The sequence below is a fragment of the Balaenoptera physalus genome, assembly GCF_965194825.1.
Source record: "Balaenoptera physalus genome assembly, chromosome: 6".
NCBI classification, from domain to species: Eukaryota; Metazoa; Chordata; class Mammalia; order Artiodactyla; family Balaenopteridae; genus Balaenoptera; species Balaenoptera physalus.
This window is the reverse complement of record NC_138885.1, coordinates 12,320,984-12,345,043: the sequence shown is the minus strand read 5'-3', so window position 1 is coordinate 12,345,043 and position 24,060 is coordinate 12,320,984. Positions and strand designations below refer to the sequence as shown.

The window sequence follows — 24,060 nt, the reverse complement described above, 5'->3', positions numbered from 1 at the left end:
GCACACAGGAGACAGAATGCTGATGTTTACTATTTCACAGTATATTTTATCTGAAGTTTTCTGTCTCATGGGGTCAGAGAATTAAACTCATTATCCTTATTGCTAATATAATAAAATACCTTTGAAGCCAGAGATTTCACTTCTGTAGTCATCACTGATCATTGAGTGATAATTATGTGGTCACATAATGAATTACATTACCAACTGCATAAATAATGAATTACAGAATCAGTTATTTAAAAGCTATTTTAAAGTGGAGGAAATTGACTTAATCTCCTAAACCAAGGAAGTATCCCTTAGAGCTAAGTAAATTCTTTCTTTTTTTTTTTTTTTTTTTTTTAAACTGATAACACTTAGAGCCTGGCCAAAAGATATCTACAGAAGTAGAAAATGGTCTGTCTTAGAAGTTTTTAAAGATCTGTATTAAGGTGCAGTCCTGTTCTATACAATATGTTTGATTTTTCCTAGATCTATCTTTCTCTTTTTTTCCTGACAGCACATTTACCCATGTACCTTTCATACTGAGCTTTTCAACTGACCAGCCTCATTTGCAATTTGCTAGAAGGAGGTAAAATGCAACTTCTGATTTTTGAATGGAAATAGTTTGTGTGTAATAGAGTAAGTGAATGCAAGCTACTACTGATACAGTTTCTAATAACTTTCTGGAGATTAGAGAGAAAGCCATGCAGAGAAAACACGGTTATCTCTCAGTTTTCAATGTGTACAGTTAAAATGAAAGATTAAAAAAAAACTAGGCTTGATATAGGCTTAGAAGTTGAGGACAGCATAAGGAAAAAATAATAGCCTAGCCTTACTGTTATCTATGGGGTTTGTCATTGAGGATCAGCTGATGGGTTTCAATACTTCTCTTTATTAAGTGGGTTGGGGACACACCTTCACGTCTATGATTAGAATCAAGTTTTTAATGTGAAGCTGCAAGTAACTGTACTTGTTCTAGACGTTGAAAGATCATATAAAAGTAATAAAAAATAGTGCAGAAAATAGGTTGCTATGAATATGAAAGAAAATATGTCTAAAATTCCTAGTTCAGGGCCTGGCACGTAGTATCAGCAAGTACCATAGTATCACAGCAAGTGGTAGCTATCATTATTTCTAGAGTATTTATTAGAGAATAGGGTCTTTGACCAACAAAACAAAACAAACAAACAAACAAAAAAGCCTCCCCACGGATTCCAGATTCCTCTCTCTGTTTTTCTTTTAACTTATTTGGAAATATTGTCAAACTTTTCCCATACCTTACAAAAAACAAATCAACTGAAAAATAATTTAGGATTTGTGTGCAATTCTCCTTTTCCACCTCATCCAAGACTGAGGGCTTACAGTCACACATCATGTTTATAAGTTATTTGGATAAGTTCTCCCTCTTTTTTCCTCTTTAAGGTGGTTTTGAAAATACATACACAAATACATTCATTTGAAATACATATAACAGAGTTCCTTTGTTCCAGTTCTGGATTTCCTCATCACATCCTTATTGATTTAGTTTAATGTTTTGTATACACAGACCATTAACAAGCTCCAAAAAGCTCCTAGAAATGATACAAGAAGGTGTACTCAGAGAAGATCAGTCCCATACCCCTGACACCTCACCTTTACCAACCGCTTGTAGGTAACCAACATTACTGTTTTCTAGTTTATCCTTTCTGTGTTCCCATTGGTAAATATAAGGAGATACAGGCATGCTTTCTTATTTCTCTTTGTTTATTTATTTCACCAAAAGATAACATATACATATCATCTTTTCCACTTTGCTTCTTTAGAAAAAAACTTTATGATATCTTCTGGAAATCACTCCATATTGGTTCATAGAAATCTTCTTTATTCTTTTTCATAGTTGCATAGTATTCTGTCATATGTAGGTAACATAGTTTATTTCACAAGTCTGCCTGTACTTTGACTCTTTGGTAATTTCCAAATTAACATTTTGAAAAGTCAAATAATGCAGCAATAAGTAAGATATTGTTTGAAATGTGTATTCAGAATAAGTGTGATGTTGAAGTTGAGGCTGAAAGCATGTAAATATTTGTTCGATATTGCCAAATTCTGTAGAGGTTGTACAGTTTGGCATTCTTACCTGTGATGGGATTTCTTGAGCTGGAAAGACTCTAGTGTCCATAGCAATGTGCAAAATCAGCTGGTGCCTCTAAATCTGGTGTTTATTATTCAGTGTTTACTGGTATTTCTGTCTCCTACGTAGCCCCACATCTCACTTCAGTAATCAAAGCCACCACAACATTTCACTTCTCACTTCGAGGGAAGGTAGTGCCGACTGCATTGAGTCTTCTTCTCCCCAGTTTTGCTTCTGATTGTGCAGTAGAATTTCCCTCTTTTGAGGAAGTAAGGGTTTGATCTGCAGAGAAACTCCTCCCTCTCTTACAGCTGGGATCTTATGCCAAAATCAAAAGATGGAACAGAGCCAGGAACTGAACTTGGAGGAAAAAATGAATAAGTCAGAGAGGAGGTGTAGAATGCATAGTCAGAAATGAGGATTAGGAAGTAGCTAATCCAGGATGATTTGAGCCAGAGAATTCAGGTGGAGAGGAAAGATCTTTGGGTCGGGGAAGTGAGGAGTGAGCCCAACAATGACCTGGAACATAGTGTGGTGCATGGGAGGACAGTGCACACCACAGGTGCTGGAAGACAAGCCAGTAACCAAGGTCATCAAGCATCTAATCTGTGTCTGGTACTGTGGTTGGTGTTTCAAGTCAAGGCTTTTTAGTTCATCCATGCTTGAGTTGGGAGATGCCTCCAGCAGCGAACTAAGTTTTGGTGAACTTAGAATGTTCTGTTTTTAGACTTCTATTCATTTTTTCATCTTCATTCAGCTCAATGAATAACCACTGGGCGCTTCTGGCAAACTAGGGATGATGCAGATTCAAGACAGCTTCTACCCAGCCTCTGCCTCCAAGGGTCTCGTGGCCACCACTTTCTAAAGTGGGTGAGACTATTCAGGCAGTGCCAATCCAACGTGGGAGAGGGGAGAACAGAGTGGGGGTGGGTATCCTGGGAGCCTTGAGGAGCCCTCAGAGATTTCCAGAGGAGGGGTTCCTGCCTGCCTGAGCCAAGTGTGGGCAAAAGAATGAGAGGCAACCAGAGGAAGAGCAATGAGGTTTCAGGCAGAGAAAGCATCCTCAGTTCTGCACCCATGGCCCAGAAGAACGAAACAACAGGACACGAGTGGCTGAAACTGTGGACACAAGATACTAAATGGGGGAGGAGGATGTGGAGGGATGGGCTGCTCTTGGGGGTCCCTTGTCACCTCCTGTGGGCAGAGGATGTATGCGCAGTTCTTTTTGTCCGTAACTATCTGTGCACTCTTTCTAGTTGTTAAGAATCAGGAATAATCATAGTGTTAATAATAATACTCAAAATAGTAAATCATTCTTTATTTGGAAGGTATTTGGCTGGCCAAAAAGTTCAACCTGTTTTAAGTAAAAATAAAAGACACATTTTTCATTTTCATCAGGAACTTTATTGAACAGCGTATTTGCTAACCAAACGAACTTTTTGGCCAATCCAAATAATTGGACAAATGAGACCTAGAAATTGTCACGTCTGGGAAGATCCAGTGGCTGCGTGATCTTTGGCCAGAGCTTCTGGGTGAGCGCTTGCTTGACTTTAAGGTCAGTTGGATAGATTTTATTCACTGTCTACTTCTGGAAATTGTCTCATGGAGACTAGATAGTCAAAACAAGCATAGGTTCTCCACTGTGTGGCATCTTCTGCAGTGGGGCACAGCCTGTACCCTGTCTTTGTTCCAGAAATACCAGAGTGATGGATGTGCTCAATAAAAGTGTACCTCAGAAAGACACTAAGAACACATTTTTCTTGAATTTTATTTTTAATACATCACTTTCTTATTAGCTATCTATTTTATACATATTAGTGTATATATGTCAATCCCAATCTCCCAATTCATCCCACCACCACCACCCCCACTTTCCCCCCTTGGTGTCCATACGTTTGTACTAAGAACACATTTTGTAAGTGATTTGTTGGCCTGAGCAAGAGCTGTACTACTGAATTATATTTATTTTTATGTTATTGTTTAATATCATTCCTAACAACCTTTGGGGCAAAATCAATCCTCCCTCCAATTACAGTGCTCTTTCCAAGCCTAAAAGCAAAAGAGTAACTTCCAAGTGGCTGAAGGTATAGGATCTGAATTATCAACAAGCTGATTTTCGTTAGAGCACCGCACTTGGGTGTTTCCCTGAGGAGAATCTAACCTGAGTCACTCATCAACTGCCACAGCCTCCTTTTTAAAGATAAACATTTCTTCTTGCACAAACAAAGATGTTTTCAGTGCAATCTTTACACATGGATTTTTTTTTCTCTTCCTTTTCCTTTCTTTCCTGCAACATATTTTTCTCCCTAATTGTCTACTGTCAAATCTCTCCTGGGCATTGTTACATAACCTGTCATTCGAGTGAGCTGTTGGATTACCCTGGTCTATTAACATTATTAAAACTTGCATGTTGCATGTTATTCTTTTGTTATAATTGGTAGAACCAACTAGAATTCTCATCTCCCAGGTGAAGAGGGATTATGCCAGCCTGGTTCGTTCTCTTCATTAGGAAAATGGACTAATTTAACATTTCAGGAACCACTATTGAATCATTTCTCCATTTAGTTGTTGTATGAAACCACTGTACTGATGAACCATTTGAGCTGCATTCTGCCTTATTTTGTTAGAAGGACCCTGCTGACTGGCCCTTTCTTCTCTGCATCTGAGATTGTCTGATGTACTTGCAGCTCCTTGGATTTCTTTTTTCCTGTTCACAGAGATAAAAACAAGTGCCACTCTGTCATCTAGAAGCAAATATATACTGAACAAAGGAAATAAAACATTCACATAAATGATCACTTGGGAAAGTCAATAGCAAATGGATAATTGGATAGGATACAGGCAACTTTTTGTATGTTTCATATTTACTGTCACCTAAAACCGGAGGTTAGGGTACATATGAGAGTTTGTTGGTTTTTATAAGGTGATGTCAATTCTACCTGGGTTGAACTCATTAACTGTAACAATAGATCAAGTGATTCTCGTATATTTCCTAGCTAGATGATCATATTGTATACCAAGAATGACAAAAATACTATTTCCTTTCCTATAGCATTGGCTAGAACCAAGGTTCAGTATTGAATCATATGATTGATAGTGATTTCTTTTACTTTTACATCAAGTATAAAGTTGACTGTAGGTTTTTGAGAGATTGAAATTTCAAGTTAAGGAAGTTTTCATTTAAACCTAGATAGCTGTCTTTTTTTAAAAAAACGATGGTAGGAATGAAGGTTGAACTTTATCAAATGTTTTTCCAGAGTCTATTGAATTGATTTTTATCCCTTACTCCATCTCAAATCTAATGTAATTTCATGTATTGATAGTATGGTGTATCAGCCTGAGAAATACTTTGATGTAGAAGCATGAGCAAATTCCTGAATTAAAGCCTATGGCCATGAGGTGGTTTTTGTAGTTATTGTTTTTTTTTTCTTTTCCTCTGCCTTATTCAATTTGCTAACAGTTTTCTATTGTTGATTTTTTTTTCCAGTTTAGTATTAAATTATATTTGATGGATAAAATGAGTTGGACTTTCCTATGCTCTGGGAGAAATCACAGAATCGTCTCAAAGTTTCATTAGAATGCCTCAAAAAATCAATCTGTTCTTATTTTTAACTTATCAATTATAATTTTGATTATTGGACTATTACATTTTCCATATTTTATTGAGTCATTTTTGATAATTTAAATTTTTCTGGAGAAATTTCTATTCCTTCTAGGTTTCCAGATATTATTGAAAGGCTATACATACCATCCTCCTATCACTTTAACATTTTCCTCTTCATCTATATGTAAAAACAACTTCCTAATAACATTTATTCCAATATCTATTTTTACCTTTTACCTTTACCTTTAAAGGATTAGTCCTTTAATTTTTATGTATTTCAACAGTTTTCCAAATTATCTTTTTTACTTTATTAATCAACCATAGTTGAAGACTTTATTTTTCATTAATTTCTGTTTTAATCTTTATCAATCCTTTCCTATTCTGTTAATGAGTATGTTTTTCTAGCTTTTAGAAAAGAAAACTGGTTATTTATTTTTCATATTTCTTGTTTTCCAAAAGTTTTTATTGCTATTGTCTACTTTGATTGCATTCATATTCGGAAAAGGTGGCCTCTTTGATTTTTACTTTTTAGAATTTGGGGAGATTTCTTTTGTGGTCTAACACATGATTTGTGTTGTCAATGTTCCATGTATGTTTGAAGAGAAAGTATTGATTTCATAGCAACAAATTTCTATGTACAGATAGGTACTAGATCAAGCTTTTAAAATTATGTTATTCAAGCATCATCTACTCCCCCCCCCCTTTTTTTTTTACTAACTTATCTCTGAGAAAGGTGTATTTAAATCTACTTCCATGATTTTAGATGTCAATTACTCTTATATTTCCAACAGATTTTGCCTTACATATTTCTAATCTGCATGGTCAGGTACATAAATAAATGTGATTATTTTCTTTGTGAACTGGACTCTTTCTCTTATCAACATGAAATATCTTCCTATCTCTCTTAATATTTTCTAAACTGAATTCTGTTAACTTTTATTGTTAGTATTATACCACTACATTTATTCCTCTTATTAACATTTGCACTGCATATATTTTCCATCGTTTATTCAATTTTCTTGTGATGTTTTAGTTATAGGTATGTCTCTTTAAGGCAACACATTCTTGGCTTTTATTAGTTATTCAATTTGAGTTTACTTATCATTTTTAAAAAATTATTCTCTTTATTGTGGTAAAATATATACAACGTAAAATAAGCAATTTTAACCATTTTAACTGTACAGTTCTATAAAATTAAGCACATTTATAATGTTGTACAACCATCACTACTATCAATTTCCAAAACGTATTCATCATCCTGAATAGAAACTGTAACCATTAAGCAATAATTCTTTATTTTTCCCCCATCCTGCCTCTGATAACCTCTAACCTACTTTCTGCCTCTATGAATTTGCTTATTCTAGATATTTCATGTGAGTGGAATCATACAACGTGTCCTTTTGTGTCCAACTTATTTCACTTATCACAATGTTTTCAAGGTTCATCTATATTGTAGTAGGTGTCAGAATGTCACTCTTCTTTTGTTGCCAAATAATAGTCCATTGTGTGGATATACCACATTATTTATCCATTCATCAGTCGATGGACATTTGGATTGTTTTCCACCTTCTGGCTATTGTGAATAATACTGCAATGAACACTAGCATACAAATATCTGTTTGAGTCCCTGTTTTCAATTCTTTTGAAATTCTCTTTTCAGTTCTACCTAAAAGTGGATTTGCTGGGTCATATGGTAATTCTATGTTTAGCTTTATGAGGAACCTCCATACTGTTTTCCACTGTAGCTGTACCAGTTTTCATTCCCACCAACAAGGGTTTCCTTTTCTCCACATCCTCACCAGCATTTGTTATCTCTTGTCTTTTTAATAATAGCCATTCTAACAAGTGTGAGGTTGCATTTTACCCTGATGATAAGTGAGGGCGAGCATCTTTCCATGTGCTTATTGACCATTAGTTTATCTTCTTTGGAGAAATGTTTATCCAAGCCTTTGGTCCGTTTTAAAATTGGGTCATTTGTCTTTCTTTCTATTGAGTTGTAGGAGTTCTTTACATATTTTGTATATCAAATCATTATCAGAGATATGATTTGCAAATATTTTATCACATTCTGTAGGTTGTCTTTTCACTTTCTTGATAATGCCTTTTGATGTACAAAAGTTTTTAATTTTGATAAAGTTCAATTTAATCTATATTTTCTCTTTTTGTTCATGCTTTTAGTGTGATAACTGAGACCCCGAACCTACAGTCATGAAAACTGAGCACTATATTTTCTTCTAGGAGTTTTATGGTTTTAGCTTTTTTGTTGTTTTTCAATTTTAAGTTAATTTTTATATATGCTGTGATGTAATGGTCCAACTTTTTTCCTTTGAATGTGGTAATCTAGTTGTCTCAGCACAATTTGTTGAAGAAATGATTTTCTTTTATTTTACTTAAAAAAATTTTGATTGGAGTATAGTTGCTTTACAATGTGGTGTTAGTTTCTGCCTTACAGCAAAGAGAATCAGTTATATGTATACACATATCCCATCTTTTTTAGATTTCCTTCCCATTTAGGTTACCACAGAGCACTGAGTAGAGTTCCCTGTGCTATACAGTAGGTTCTCATTAGTTATTTATTTTACACATAGTAGCAATAATGTATATATGTCAATCCCAATCTCCCAATTCATCCCAGCTCCCTCCCTCCCCCTTGGTATCCGTAAGTTTGTTCTCTACATCTGTGTCTCTATTTCTGCTTTGCAAATAAGTTATCTGTACCATTATTCTAGATTCCACATATAAGCAATATTATAGGATATTTGTTTCTTTCTTTCTGACTTACTTCACTCTGTATGACAGTATAGGTCTATCCACATCTCTGCAAATGTCACTACTTCATTCCTTTTTATGACTGAGTAATATTCCATTGTATATATGTACCACATCTTCTTTCTCCATTCCTCTGATGATGGACATTTAGGGTGTTTCCATCTCCTGTCTATTGTAAATAGTGCTGCAATGAACATTGTGGTACATATCTCTTTTTGAATTATGGTTTTCTCAGGGTATATGCCCAGTAGTGGGATTGCTGGGTCATATGGTAGTTCTATTTTTAGTTTTTTAAGGAACCTCCATACTGTTCTTCATAATGGTTGTATCAATTTACATTCCCACCAACAGTGTATGAGGGTCCCCTTTTCTCCACATCCTCTCCAGCATTTTTTATTTATAGATATTTTTGTTGATGGCCACTCTAACTGGTGTGAGGTGATACCTCATTGTAGTTTTGATTTGCATTTCTCTAATAATTAGCGATGTTGAAAATCTTTTCATGGGAAAACTGGATAGCTACGTGTAAAAGAATGAAATTAGAATACTCCCTAACACCATACACAAAAATAAGCTCAAAATAGATTAAAGACTTAAATGTAAGGCCAGATGCTATAACACTCTTCAAGGAAAACAGACAGAACACACTTTGACGTAAATCACAGCAAGATCTTTTTTGACCCACCTCCTAGAGTAATAAAAATAAAAACAAAAATAAAAATAAACAAATGGGACCGAATGAGACCTAAAAGCTTTTGCACAGCAAAGGAAACCATAAACAAGATGAAAAGACAACCCTCAGAATGGGAGAAAATATTTGTAAAAGAAGCAATGGACAAAAGATTAATCTCCAAAATATACAAACAGCTCATGCAGCTCAATATCAGAAAAACAAAAAACCCAATGAAAAAATGGGTGAAAGACCTAAATAGAATTTCTCCAAAGAAGACATACAGAAGAGATGATTCTATCTTCATTCCATGGACTTGGTACACTTGTCAAAAATTAACTGGCCATACATTTATAGATTTATTTCCAGGCTCTCAATTCTGTTCCATTGGCTTATATGTCTAACTGTTTTGATTTTGATTTGTAGCTTTGTTGTAAGGTCAAATGTGGGAAGTGTGAATCCTCCAACTTTGTTCTTTTTCAAGATTGTTTTGCCTGTTTGAGGCCCTTTGCAATTCGATATGAATTTGAACATTGCTTTTTCCATTTCTGAAAAAAGGATGTTGAAAGTTTTATAGGGATTGCATTGAATCTGTAGATTGCTTTAGGTAGAACCAACTTCTAAACAATATTAAGTCTTCTTACCCATGAGTATGGGATGCATTTATGTTAATTTAGGTTTTCTTTAATTTCTTTCAGCAGTATTTTACAGGTTTCAGAGTCAAGTCTTTCACCTCTTTGGTCAAATTTATTTCTAGTTTTTTATTCTTTTAGATGTTATTGTAAATGGAATTGCTTTCTTAATTTACATTTCAGATTGTTCATTGCAGGTGTGTAGAAACACAATTGATTTTTATAAATTTATTTATTTATTTGTCTTTGGCTGCGTTGGGTCTTCATTGCTGCGCAAGTGGGGGCTACTCTTTGTTGCGGTGCATGGGCTTCTCATTGTGGTGGCTTCTCCTTGTTACGGAGCATGGGCTCTAGGTGCACAGGCTTCAGTAGTTGTGGCATGGGGGCTCAGTAGTTGTGGCTTGCGGGCTCTAGAGCTAAGGCTCAGTAGATGTGGCACACGGGTTTAGTTGCTCCGCGGCATGTGGGATCTTCCTGGATCAGGGCTCGAACCCATGTCCCCTGCATTGGCAGGCAGATTCTTAACCACTGCACCACCAGGGAAGTCCCACACAATTGATTTTTAAATCTGAGTTTCATTTTATTACAATTCATATTCATGGTGAATTTAAACTATTTTTGGATTTATTCTGTCTTTTGGCAATTTCTATTTAATGTGTTTTTATTTTTTCCCCTTTCTTGCCTTTTGTTAAATTACTTCTAATGGCTTTGAAGAATAGATCGGAAAATAGATTTGAAAAATGTCTGTTTTTTCAATAGCTTCTCTTAAATTAAGAGGTATGCTAAGGCTTCCCTGGTGACACAGTGGTTAGGAATCTGCCTGCCAATTCAGAGGACACGGGTTCGAGCCCTGGTCGGGGAAGATCCCACATGCCGCAGAGCGGCTAGGCCTGTGAGCCACGACTACTGAGCCTGAGTGTCTGGAGCCTGTGCTCCGCAATGGGAGAGGCCACGACAGTGAGAGGCCCACACACCGCGATAAAGAGTGGCTGCTGCTCGCCGGAACTGGAGAAGGCCCTCGCACAGAAACGAAGACCCAACACACTGAAAAATAAATAAATTAATTAATTAAAAAAAGAAAAAAAAAGAGGTATGCTAAATATTAATACATATATATTTATTTAAAATTAATTTCTAGAATTAATCAGAAAACACATCATTGCTTGGAATAAGCAAGAATCATATCTTGTTTTTATCTCCTTTCCTTTTCTTCCACCCAACTGCCCTTCTTGATATAATGTAGAGTTTTAATTATACTATCATTATTATTTCTCTTTGTTTTTGTCTCTTATTAGACTTAGTGATAAGTTTTAATCCTTATTTTTTCTCATAATTGCTTCTATGATTCACTCTTGGATGCACTTTTATTTTTGTTTTGTTGAAGTACATCCTTTAGTACCTCTTCCAGGTTGATCTGTGAAGAGTTAACTTATTTTCTTCCCCAATTCTAAACATGCTTTTATTTTATTTTGCTCTCATTTTGAATAGATAACTTGTGTAGGGAATCCTTGATCAAAACTATTTTCCCTCAAAATCCTGAAGAAATTGTTATATTGTCTTTCTGCATTTAATAGTGTCAACAGAGTCTTCTATAAGTTTAATTATTTCTTCTATGTAAGTAATCTATCCTCCTCACTAGAAGTTCTTTGAGTTTTCTCTTTTTCTCTGGTATTCATCATGATATGTATGTTTGCACCTTCATTTGGCATCATTAGGGCCCTATCTGAGGTTTCATGTCTTTTTTAAATTCTAAGAAGTTTCTCCTATTATTGATTTATGTGTATTTCTCCTCTCTGGTTTCTGCTTTGGGAATTACTATTAGACAGTTATTAGAATTTGTGTAAGTGAGGGAGATTAATATGTACAACTTTCCAGTTGCAAAATAAATGAGTTACAGGTATGAAATGTACACTGTGTGGAATAGAGTCAATAATTATGTAATATCTTTGTATGGTGACAGATGGTAGCTAGACTTATCATGGTGATCATTTTGAAATGTATAGAAATATAAAATCACTGTGCTGTATAACAGGAACTAACATAGTGTTGTAGGTCAATTATACTTAAAAAAATATATATGTATCTTTCCTCTCTTTCTTTTAACTTTCTACTTTCTTATCTTTTTGTGGTGTTTTTCTTGAATAGTTCAAACTTCCAGCTCACTTTTTTACTCCCTTTAAAAATTATATTTATCATGAAAAATATTCAACATATTAAAAGGTACAGAGAATAATAAGTATTTATGTGCATAAAATCTCGCTTAAGGAATAAAATAGCACCAAAATATTTGAAGTCTGTGGTGTTTCCCTCCTCAATCAGAACGTTTCTCTCTAACAGAAGGGAATCATATTTTTTGCATCTGGTGTTTTATCATTCCCACTCATGTCTCTACATTTACGATATACATGGCATTGCTTCTCTTTTAAAAATATTGTACAAACAATATTATAATGTATACATCTTTTGTAGCCTTGCTTTTTTAAAAAACTCTGTATTATGTTTATAATATTCACTCATGTTTATAGGTATAGTTCTAGATCATTCCTTCAAATTGTTGTTTAAAATATCTGAGCAGACCTCAGTTTATTTATCCATTTTCCTCTTGGTGTGCATTCAGGTTTTCTCCAAATAGACACTTGCTATTAGAAGCAGGCTTACTATGACCATCCTGGTCCATGTCTTTTTCTTACTGAACTATAGATTACCTTACTTATCTTAGGGAGTAATATTTTGAGGGTCCAAATATGGTCATCTCATTTTCTAATAGATTGTTTTTGCACTCCTCAAATGGTTTCTTTGGATAAAGAGATGTTTTAAAATTAGTGTGTGATTGCATTTATTAATTACTTTCTTTAAGATTTGCGCTTTTTATGTCTTATTAAGAAATCACTCCCTGTGTGAAGTCATAAAATATTCTTTACTGTTTTATACAGTTTTCAGGTTTTCATTTTATTCATATTTAAGTCTTTGATCTGCCTGCAATTGTTTATTACTCACAGACTAGTTAATTTCCATAGGTACTTAAATATTCCAAAATATTTGAGACATTATATAAATAAGAGCAAGGCAAGATGAAAATAGCTAATGGCTAATTACTCATTATGACCATGAGTAATTTAGACTTGACTGACGTCTTCCAGACATTGGGAAAGTTGGGCCTTTTAGAATTAATTCTTGTCATAGAGGGACGATCTGAGCTTGTGAGATACTCTTGTGGTCTTAGCCCAGAGCATGAGGCTAGAAGACTCAGGACATCACTGCTGGGAAGCAGCATAGGAAATTAGTCCTTCATTCAAATGTGCCAGAGGACAGAGGGCAGTGAGTCTTTCGACTGTTTGCCATTTGATAAGCTTTCATCATCTAACTCAGTAACTTGTGCCTGGGAGCAGCTTATGTACTATGTTATTTAAGTTAAAGCCACAGACTTGATATTCTGCAGGCTTTTTAATCATGTGGGCTTTCATTAGAATGCTGTGAACCTGCTGCTTTGTAACAGCTCTCTGATGGAGATTAGAGGAAGCCCGCCTCTCAGGGCCTGAAATAGCAAAAATAAAGGTGTTATTGGCTGTCATCACTGCCAGTCAGCTCAGGCAGAGGAGGAGAGGCAGTGCCTAGGTTGAGCCCATGGGGCTTAAGTGTGGATTAATTTCTTTTTGTCTGCTTTATCAGCTGGAGCCTAATTATTATGCATAAAGCATGACTTTTATCTTTTATACCCCATATAGAGAAATGAAGGGATTTTCTCAATAAACCTGTCTACCTGATGGGTCTATCTCTTGAAGCTCTGAACCCTTAAAAAAATAATAATTTATTCATTATCTTTGGACCTGGTAAGAGAAGGAATCTGCCCTGATTATTCACCAAAAATTCTCCTTGAATGACATGTTATCTATATCATGGTTCTGTGACTTTTCTCCAGCTGTCTCCTCTACCTGGCAAAGTGTCCACCTTCTTTTAGAAAATGGACTCCTCTTCACCCTTTAAAATCAGCTAAGCTAAGAGTGCCCCTCAGCCAGTATCTCCATCACGGTGCTCAGCACATGGGTGAGGGTGGCCTCTTCATGTGTCCTCCTTTCTGCTCGACTGTGAGCTCTTGAAGAGCATGGACTTGTCCTCTTCGTATCTGTATCTGCTCTTCTTTGTTCTTTGTACACACATGCACATACACACACACATACATGGACACAATGAATCTCTTTCTTTTTGGTGTCCATGTGTGTTTTATTTTTTATTTAAAAGGAGGCTGGGTGTTTCCTAGGGTGGTCTAGGTCAGCTTCTTTTTTTTAATCTTTTATTTTATTTTTTTTAAATTGAAGTGTAGTTGATTTACAATGTTGTTAGTTTCAGGTGTTCAGGTGTACAGCAAAGTGATTCAGTTATACATATATACATATATATTTATTCTTTCTCTCTTTCTATTTCTGTTGAACTGAATTGAAATGAAAGTATCATTAACTGATATACAGAGAGGCAGAAATAAAAGAAGATTAAAAGCTTTGGGATCAGAGAGAACTGGGCTCAAATGCTACTTTGACCATTTATTGCTCAGATGACTTTGGAAAAATGAATATCTGAATCTTAGCTTGTTGTTTGATAAAATGAGAATCATAAGTGTTCTGTTAGATGAGACAGCACTTACACAGTCACTGTCACACAGTAGGGCTACTTTTAGGTCTACTCTGTTCCCTCTTTTCAAAAAAGGGCCGCTTTTAGGTTATTTTCATTTTAGAAGAAGCCTATTGATGACAGTCCCTTGCATAAGCAAAGGATCAAATTATGCGTGTTCCTCACTCCTTGCTTATTTGCTATTTCCCTGTGTAGGAAAGAATAAATCAATGAAGATTTGGCATCAGACTCCAGGGACCAGAAGCATCACAGCCACTTGGGAGCTGGTGAGAAATGCAGAATCCCAAAAGTTATTGAATGAGAAACGTGCATTTTAGGAAGAGCCTCTGAAAATTCAAGTGCCATTGAAGTTTGAGGAGAGCTGAGCTAGAGCAGGTGATGAGTGCTGATGGAGTAATTGTAGGAAGTTAATTCTAGTTTTGTGCTATTCGTAGGGAGACTTCTGGGGGTAAATATGGGCCAGCTGGATAAAACTTCCTTGTGGTGAAATGAGGGATGGGCTTCCTGTTGCATTTATATCATGGGTGTGCCAGCCTGGTGCTGCCTGAGACTGTATAACCATTACTGTCCCCAGAGAAACCAGCTCACATGCTCACGGATGTGGAAAGAGTGGCTTGATTTCATTTCTCTGTCTGTGATTCTTTCCCGTGGCCATGTCAGCAGACTGTACAGGCTTGTGCCTCCCCAGGGATTCAGAGGACTGAAACAAAACTTTTATTTTCTCTTTTGTTGTTTTATTAAAAAAAACCCTGGAAAAGCAAGGCGTTAATATAATGTATATTGATTTGAAGTGTTCCATGTCTCACAGAAAACATATTATTACCCTTTGAAAGGACAACCTTCACTGAGATTTCAAGTCAAGGATATTGACCTGGTTGACTATCTTTCTTTTAAGCATCCATACATTTATTTGAGATTTGAAGGTGTTCTCACATCAGTTTGATGTCTATATTCTGAAGATGATCATTCATGAATAACTCCAGAGTTTCATCAGTGGCAGGTAAATGTAGATTTTCATGTTTGTCTAGATGCGTACTTTTTGTCCTATCTTGTGTGATAACCAAACAAATGTCACTTCTGAGAGCTGGATGGAAGCTTAGGAAGTGTTTTTCAGTAGGAAAGATGGCTTTGATATTTTCCAGTTTCTCTTTTATGTGTTGGTTCAGCAAATCTCTCAAATACACCTGCAGCAGAACATGTCCTTGGGGTAAAGAGAGATGAGAGGCAAAAAGAGTCTCTGCCTTCAAGAGGTCAAGAAATTAGTAAGCCTATAAGCAGTGTTCAATTAATTGCATATAAAATATGATGTAATTGCTGGACTCTAAATTAAATAAGACCAAAGTAGGTATAGAGTACTATTTTTGTCCAGGGAGAACAAAGGGGATGTTTGGGTGGGGGCTTGAAGTCCCAGAACAGGTAACTAAACTTTGGCTGTGTGTGATTAAGAAGAAACCCCCATATGGACCACAGTGGCAAAAAGACATTCTATTGGAGGGAAATGCATCTGCTCAGGCCGGGAGATATGAAACAGTATTGTATATTTGGGGAACTAAAAGTATCTGTTGGTGGGAATGTAAATTGATACAACCACTATGGAGAACAGTATGGAGGTTCCTTAAAAAACTAAAACTAGAACTACCATATGACCCAGCAATCCCACTACTGGGCATATACCCTGAGAAAACCATAATTTAAGAAAAGACATGTACTACAATGTTCATGCAGCACTATTTACAATAGCCAGGACATGGAAGCAACCTAAGTGTCCATCAATAGATGAATGGATAAAGAAGATATGGCACATATATACAATGGAATATTACTCAGCCATAAAAAGAAATGAAATTGGGTTATTCGTAGTGAGGTGGATGGACTTAGAGTCTGTCATACAGAGTGAAGTAAGTCAGAAAGAGAAAAATAAATACCATATGCTAATGCATATATATGGAATCTAAAAAAAAAAAAAAAGGTACTTATGAACCTAGTTGCAGGGCAGGAATAAAGAAAGACCCCAAAGGAATAGAAAATGGACTTGACCCCATAGAAAATGGACCTGAGGACATGGAGTGGAAGGGTGAAGCTGGGGCAAAGTGAGAGTAGCATCGACATATATACACTACTGAATGTAAAATAGTTGGCTGGTGGGAAGCAGCAGCATAGCACAGGGAGATCGGCTCGGTGCTTTGCGATGACCTAGAGGAGTGGGATAGGGAGGATGGGAGGGAGGCTCAAGAGGGAGGTGATATGGGGACATGTGTATGCATATGGTTGATTCGCTTTGTTGTACAATAGAAGCTACACAGTATTGTGAAGCAATTATACTCCAATAAAGATCTATTTAAAAAAACAGAACAATGTGGTATATATATATACAATGGAATACTACTCAGCCATATGAAAGAATGAAATAATGCCATTTGAAGCAACATGGATGGACCTAGAGATTATCATACTAAGCGAAGTCAGACAGAGAAAAACAAATATCATATGATTTCACTTATATGTGGCATCTAAAAAAATGACACAAATGAACTTATTTACAAAACAGAAATAGACCAAAAGGGAAAGGGGAGAGGGATAAATTGGGAGTTTGGGATTAACATATACACACCACTATATATAAAATAGGTAACCAACAAGGACCTACTGTATGGCACAGGGAACTCTACTCAATGTTCTGTAATAACCTATAATGGAGAACAATCTGAAAAAGCATATATATATATATTTAACTGAATCACTCTGCTGTATACCTGAAACTAACATAACATTGTAAATCAACTATACAACTATACTTCAATTAAAGAAAAATGATGGGTACTAGGTTTTGGCTTGAGCAACTGTATGTATGGTAGAATCACTTGTTGAAGATTGGGGTGGGCTTGTGTGTATTATTGTGCAGGTGAAGGGTGGTGATCAAGAATCTTTGTGACCACCTAGAGGGGTGGAATAGCGAGGATGGGAGGGAGATGCAAGAGGGAGGAGATATGGGGATACATGTATATGTATAGCTGATTCACTTTGTTATAAAGCAGAAATTAACATACCATTGTAAAGCAATTATACTCCAATCAAGACGTTAAAAAAAAAAGAATTTTGTTTTGATTGAGGTGAATTTGAGATGACTATTGATTTCCAGGAGGAGATGTCAAGTAGATAGATGAATACATTAATGAGGAATTCAGTGAGGATGTCTGGACCTAGATTCATGAATGTGAGTGCCTTTCGCATGCGGGTGGTATTTAAAGCTGTGGGATAGTATGGCATCAGACAAGAAGAGAAGGCAGATAGAGAAAAACAGGGAGTCTAGTTCTTAGTGAAATGGGCTCCATAATTAAAACATGCAGCTGAGGAAGGGAAGACAAAAACTAAGACTGGAAGCTGGTGGTGAACGTGGTAGAGGGAAGCCTGGGTGGTTGTTCTTAAAATACCAGCAGGAATGATTGTCTTCTAAAGAAGGAGGCCCTCAATTTTGTCAGATGCTGATGAAAAGACAAATGGCAGGAAGGAGTGATTGCGTCTGACAAGGAGAATTGGAGTGGTGTTGGAAAGAGTAATTTTTTGTAGAGTGGTGGCTTTAGAAGCAAGAATGGAAGGGCTGGAATGATGATCATGAGGATGTGGGGATTGGGACAGGTGCTGTACCAGAGCCCAGGAGGCAGTGAGAACACCTGTTTGTCTATCCCAAGTGCAATGGAATGTTATTGAAAGGGTTTCAAATAGAGAGTTTTGAAATACTGTGTGGATAGTACATGGAGAGCAGACATGATGTGGGTGTGTGTGGCTAGAGAGAGAGAAATTAGGAGGCTTTTGCAGTGGTCCAGGTGAGAAATGAGGGCAGCTTATTCTAAGCATTTGGGTCCATGAAGGAATTATGTCACAGAAACCCTTCAGAGAACAAAGAAGCAAGTTCAACAGGAGCAGCAAAAGTGTTTTATCTTTGGAAACGAGCGTGATCTTGCATTTGACAATATCTCATGTTAATTTATTCTGTTGACTAATTGTTCTTTGGAGAGATTGAACTCATTCTCCATTAGGTTTGACATGTTAAATTAATCAGATTTCTTAAAAGGCTTCCAAATTCTGAAAGCATCAGACAGTTCAAAATTGCATCCACATTTATCCACGCTGTTTTTGACATGACATGCAAAGAAAAATAGCCTCATTCATTCCTGTCTATACACCAGCATAGGGGGGCATTTCCTAGGTTACAAATTATTTCCCATTCTTCAAGATGAACTGACTGCCTTAAACTCAACTCTATGATCAATCCATTATTGATAAATAGAAGGCTTAAAAATACAGTGTTTTAAAAATTGCAACATACCATAGATCACGTTCCAACACCTTTCATTTCTCATCACTTCATTTATGATTTTGATATTGCTTTTAAAAAAAGATTTTCTCTTCTCTGTAATGAGATATGGTGTCTATAGCACATTTCCTATTACACTGCCATTTTCCTTTAATGGAACTCAAAGTATCAATTTTTCACTTGGAACAAAATGAAATTCTTTTGCTGAGTTGTTGTGTTAACGATCCCTGTTGTGTTGTTTCTAGCTCTTCAAAACCATTAGTGATGTATACTTAATGGGTCTTCTTCTCACATCTCACCCATTTTTCTACATTTCTCACTGATCCTAAATATTCTCTCCAAAAATATAACCTTTATGCTTTTCTACTAAGCTCTTCTCTTACAGTTTAATGCCTCACTTAGATGTAGTTTATCATTGTCTGTACTTAAAGATGTGGTTCTTGTTTGAGGAGACGTGATTACCTAAAAGTAGCTTTTGCAAAACTTTTAAATAGACTAAACTTTTAAGCAGACTTTTTCAGTCCTGAACAAAGATCTAACTACATTTCTGTGCAATTTGTAAAGTTCCAACTTGAACGAATGCTCTGTTGGTCTTGAGAATATTGAAAAGGTGTTTGACTTTGAGCAGGATGCATTTGTGCTCTGGTTCTCTCTCTGTCTCTGTCTCCCTCTGTCTCTCTCTCTGTACTTCTCTAAAGACTCTACCTGCCTCTCTGCCCCATCTCACCTGCATCTTGCACTGTTCCTCTGACTCCTGATAAAAGGAAGTTGTACCTCTTTTCTCCACCTTCCATTTTAATCCAGAAACTAGATTCCTCCTTCTCACCAACTCTCTTTCTTTTCACCACAGTTCTAACCGTCTGTACTTTATTGCTTTACACACTTGCACACTGACCATGCCTTAAAGGTACTAGATAATCAGGCATCACTCATTAATTCATTTAGCCAACAAACACTCATAGTGTCCACACTAAATGCATTATTTACTAGGAATGTAGACATGAATGAGACAGAATCTATGTCCTCAAGGAACATCCATGAGAGAAGGACACACCTAAGCCTGGATTCAAAAGGAAAACTCTCAGAAGACTTGCTGATATATCACATTTTCTTTATACCTTCATCTGTTGATGGGCACTTAGGTAGTTTCCATATCATGGCTGTTGTAAATAGTGCAGTGATAAACATAGGGGTGCACATATCTTATCAAATTTGTGTTTTCTTATTCTTGGCTAAATACCCAGAGGTGGGACACCTAGATAATATGGTAGTTCTATTCTTCCTTTTTTGAGGAATCTCCATACTGTCTTCCATAGTGGCTGCCCCAATTTACATTCCCACCCACAGTGTTTGAGAGTTCCCTTTTCTCCACATCTTTACCAACACTTGCTATTTCTTGCCTTTTTGATAATAACCAGTTAACAGGCATGAGGTTATATCTCATTGTGATTTTGATCTGCATTTCCCTAATAATTAGTGATGTTGAACATCTTTTCATGTACCTGTTGACCATCTGTATGTCTTCTTTGGAAAAATGTCTATTCAGCTCCTCTGCCTGATTTTTAATTGGGTTGTTTTTGTTGTTGTTGTTGTTGAGTTGTATAGGTTCTTTATATATTTTGGTTATTAACCCCTGATGGGATGTATCATTTGCAAATATCTTCTCCCATTCAGTAGGTTGTCTTTCGTTTTGAAGCTTTTTAGTTTGATGTAGTAACATTTGTTTATTTTTGCTTTTGTTTCCCTTGCCTGAGAAGACATATCTAGAAACATATTGCTAAGATTTGTGTCAAAGAGTGTATTGCCTATGTTTTCTTCTAGGAGTTTTATGGTTTTAGGTCTTACAAGTCTTTAATCCATTTTGAGTTAATTTTTGTGTATGGTGTGAGATAGGGATCTAGTTTCTTTCTTTTTTTTTTTTTTTTTTTTTTGCATGTGACTATCTGGTTTTCCCAATACCATTTACTGAAAAGACTATCCTTTCTCCCTTGCATATTGTTCACTCCTTTGTCATAAATTAATTGCCCATACTTGTGTGGGTTTATTTCTGGGCTCTGTCTTCTGTACCATTGATCTATGTATCTGTTTTTCTGCCAATACCATGCTGTTTTGATTACTATGGCTTTGTAATATAGTTTGAAATCAGGGAGTGTGATACCTTCAGCTTTGTTCTTTCTTCTTAAGATTGCTTTGGCTATTTGAGGTCTTTTATGGTTCTATATAAATTTAAGAATTTTTTGTTCTATTTCTGTGAAAATATCCTTGGGATTTTGATAGGGATGACATTGAAACTTTAGGTTGCTTTAGGTAATATGGGCATTTTAACAATGTTAATGATTCCAATCCATGAGCATGGAATACCTTTGCATTTATTTATATCCTTTTCAATTTCTTTCAACAATGTCTTACTGTTTTCAGTGTACAGGTCTTTTACCTCCCTGGTTAAATTTATTCCTAGGTATTTTATTCTTTTTTTGCAATTGTAAATGGAATTGTTTTCTTAATTTTCCTCATTTTCACTCTATAAGCCATCCTGTAACATCATGCCTCTGAACTTCACATCAGTTTAGATTTTAAAGCTCCAGAACAGTTTGTGAACTGTTCTTATATGCACAATAAATGCTTATTAAATTTTACTGATTCGGTGGTTTTATTTTTGTTCTTTCTGGATATTTGACATCTTTATTATGAACACTTTCAAATACGCACCAATAGCACCTAGCATCAATATTCAATATCAAATATCAGTATCATTAATTTATCAATATCTTGCCATTCTTCTTTCATCCATCACCATCATCCCCCATATCTTTTTTATTTTTTATTTTTTTTGGGCAAAGGAGTATTTTAAGCAAATCAAAGATGTCATATTATTTCACCTGTATACATTTTACTTTTGGTCTGTAATAGTTATGAACTTGTAAATACACAAACAATATTATTAGCACAACAAATACAATTAACAATATTCCTTAATAATTGCTTAATATCATCCAATACTCAACTCATGCTTGCTTTCTTCTGATTGTCTCAAAATGTCTTTCTGGAGTTGCTTTTTTTAACAATTAAGATCTCAAATAGGTCCATACGTTTCATTTGGTTAATATGCCCATTAAGGCTCTTTTTACCTTTACAATTCCTTTTCCTCCCCGTTTTTTTCATGCCAATTACTTGTTGAAGACACTTGGTTGTTTCTTCTGCGGAATTTCTCACATTCTCTATTGGGCTGATTATTTCACTTGATTTTGTTTAACGCATTCCTTTATCCCACATATTTTCAGTAAACAGGCAGGACAATCTAGTGGCATCATTAGATTCAGATTAATGTATTTTCTTTTGACAAAACTTTTTCTTCATAAGTGGTACAGTGTCTGTCTTATTACAGAGCACATGATGTCTGGTGTCCCCTTTCTGTCAATATTACAGTTGATAACTAGGTTCAGATGTTGTCGATCTGAGCCACACTTTGCAAAAACCCTCATGAACCTCTCACTCATGGTTTTGAAGCCAAAACCATGTGCATTTTCCATGTCGATCATTTCATTAGGTGTTGTAAAATGGTGATTACTATAATTCTATCATTCCTGGTACATTCATTAGTTAGCAGTTTTCTAGAATAAGAATTTTTCCTACATCAATTATTTAGAAAATATGGTTCATAGCCAAAAGGCAGGATATATGCTTGATTCGCTTGATTCTGACCCTGTTTTTACCAAGTTTCAGAATGATGAGTTGGTAGAATACTATACAATACAACACAGTATTGGAACCCAGGATTATGTGACTCTAAGCCTTTTTAATTTCCACCTAGCTAGAGAGTTTAAAAGGTTGCATAAGAATATAAATGAAGTCTAAAAGTCCTAGTGCTTTTTGGCAGGCAATAGGTTAAAGAGCCAGGATCCCTCCCTCATTCTGCTGTTTCAGGAGAAATGTCAGAGGTTACCAAGTGTCACCCAGTTGCATTTCATAGCAGTTACGGCCCTTTGCAGGCTGATTATCTATCATAATCACCATGGACTCTCAACACTCCAATGGTCAACAGCTATGTTTAATTTATGCCCCATCCCCTCTCCTGTGCTCCTGGCTCCAGGCTGGAAGAACAGCAGAGAGGGTGCTTGCTGGGGCATTTCCTTCTATTTCACTTCCTGAGGTGCAGCAGTCTGACACCTTTGGAGAAGAGGAGAATTATGTGAGTAAATACAGTATTTCCTCTCCAGCCCCAAGGAGGTTGCCTTTGTCAGCATCAGCGGAAAATTGTAGATTGGAAGTGACTCGCTGTTGCTCCCGAGCTAGGCCAGCACAGCAGCTGAAACCAAACACGTCTCTGTGTGCCCATGTGAAAACCTGAAAATAATGTGTTTATCCCCATGCTTTTAAAATGAGAAGGATTTTTCAAGAACCCTTGGAGTGTTCCTTAGAGGCACCAAGGAAATCGTGGAAGGTTCAGCTAACTGCTCTTTTTCCACCTGTTGCTCTCCTGGGCAGGTGGCCTGGGAGGGGTTATCTCCAGGCACCACTGCCTTAGAAAAAGTTTGGGACTTTCTCTAGCCATCCCTCCCCCAAATTTGAAAGGTTCTTACTAATCCTACATGGGAGGATGGAGCCCAACCTTAGTCATATCAAAGGGATGGCGTTGTATAACAGAGATATTTAGAATTGTAATATGTATACAAATTCCACCCCCTTCCCTACTGGGAACACAAAAGGGTAGGGAAGATTCCTGCACACAACTGTCTTGGGGAGTGGGAGGAGGGAGGGTCAGAGTAGGGGGTATCCAAGAATACAGAGAAGAGGGCAGAAGGTTGGGGATACAGGAAGGGCAAGGGAGCCCAAGGAGAGCAGAGGGGGCAGTGGGGCCAGGAGTCAGGTGGATTCCAAGGGGAGAGACCGGGCTCCCTTCCTTACTGCTCCCGAGTTCTCTGCCCCTCCTCTTCTTTCTCCCCCAGTGTCCTGATTGGGATGGCTCTTGGAAGGTGGTCCAGTACTGAGTCTTTGGGAGAGCCTGAGGCTGCAGATGGCTGTGGTGGGTGAGAACAGGGCATACTCTCAGCTCGTCTCCATGCTCATATTCCCATAAAGGTCACTACAGAGTATTGAGTAGAGTTCCCTGTGCTCTACAGTAGGTCCTTGTTGATTATCTACCTTATACATAGTAGTGTGTATGTGTCAATAACAATCTCCCAATTTATCCCTTCCCCCTTTCCCCCCTGGTAACCATAAGTTTGTTCTCTAGGTTTGTGAGTCTATTTCTGTTTTGTATATAAGTTCATTCATACCAATTTTTTTCAAGATTCCACATATAAGTGATATCATTTGATATTTGTCTTTGTCTGACTTACTTCACTCAGTATGATA

General features: G+C 36.5%; 1 long non-coding RNA gene across 1 annotated transcript; it reads left to right on the top strand.

Annotated features, from left to right (window-relative positions):
- The first annotated feature begins 902 nt into the window (after positions 1 to 902).
- LOC309662783 lies at positions 903 to 21,556 on the top strand. The gene is made up of 2 exons (XR_014264958.1): positions 903 to 10,541; positions 10,855 to 21,556. It is a non-coding gene; the product is annotated as an uncharacterized lncRNA (long non-coding RNA).
- Positions 21,557 to 24,060: the final 2,504 nt, after the last annotated feature.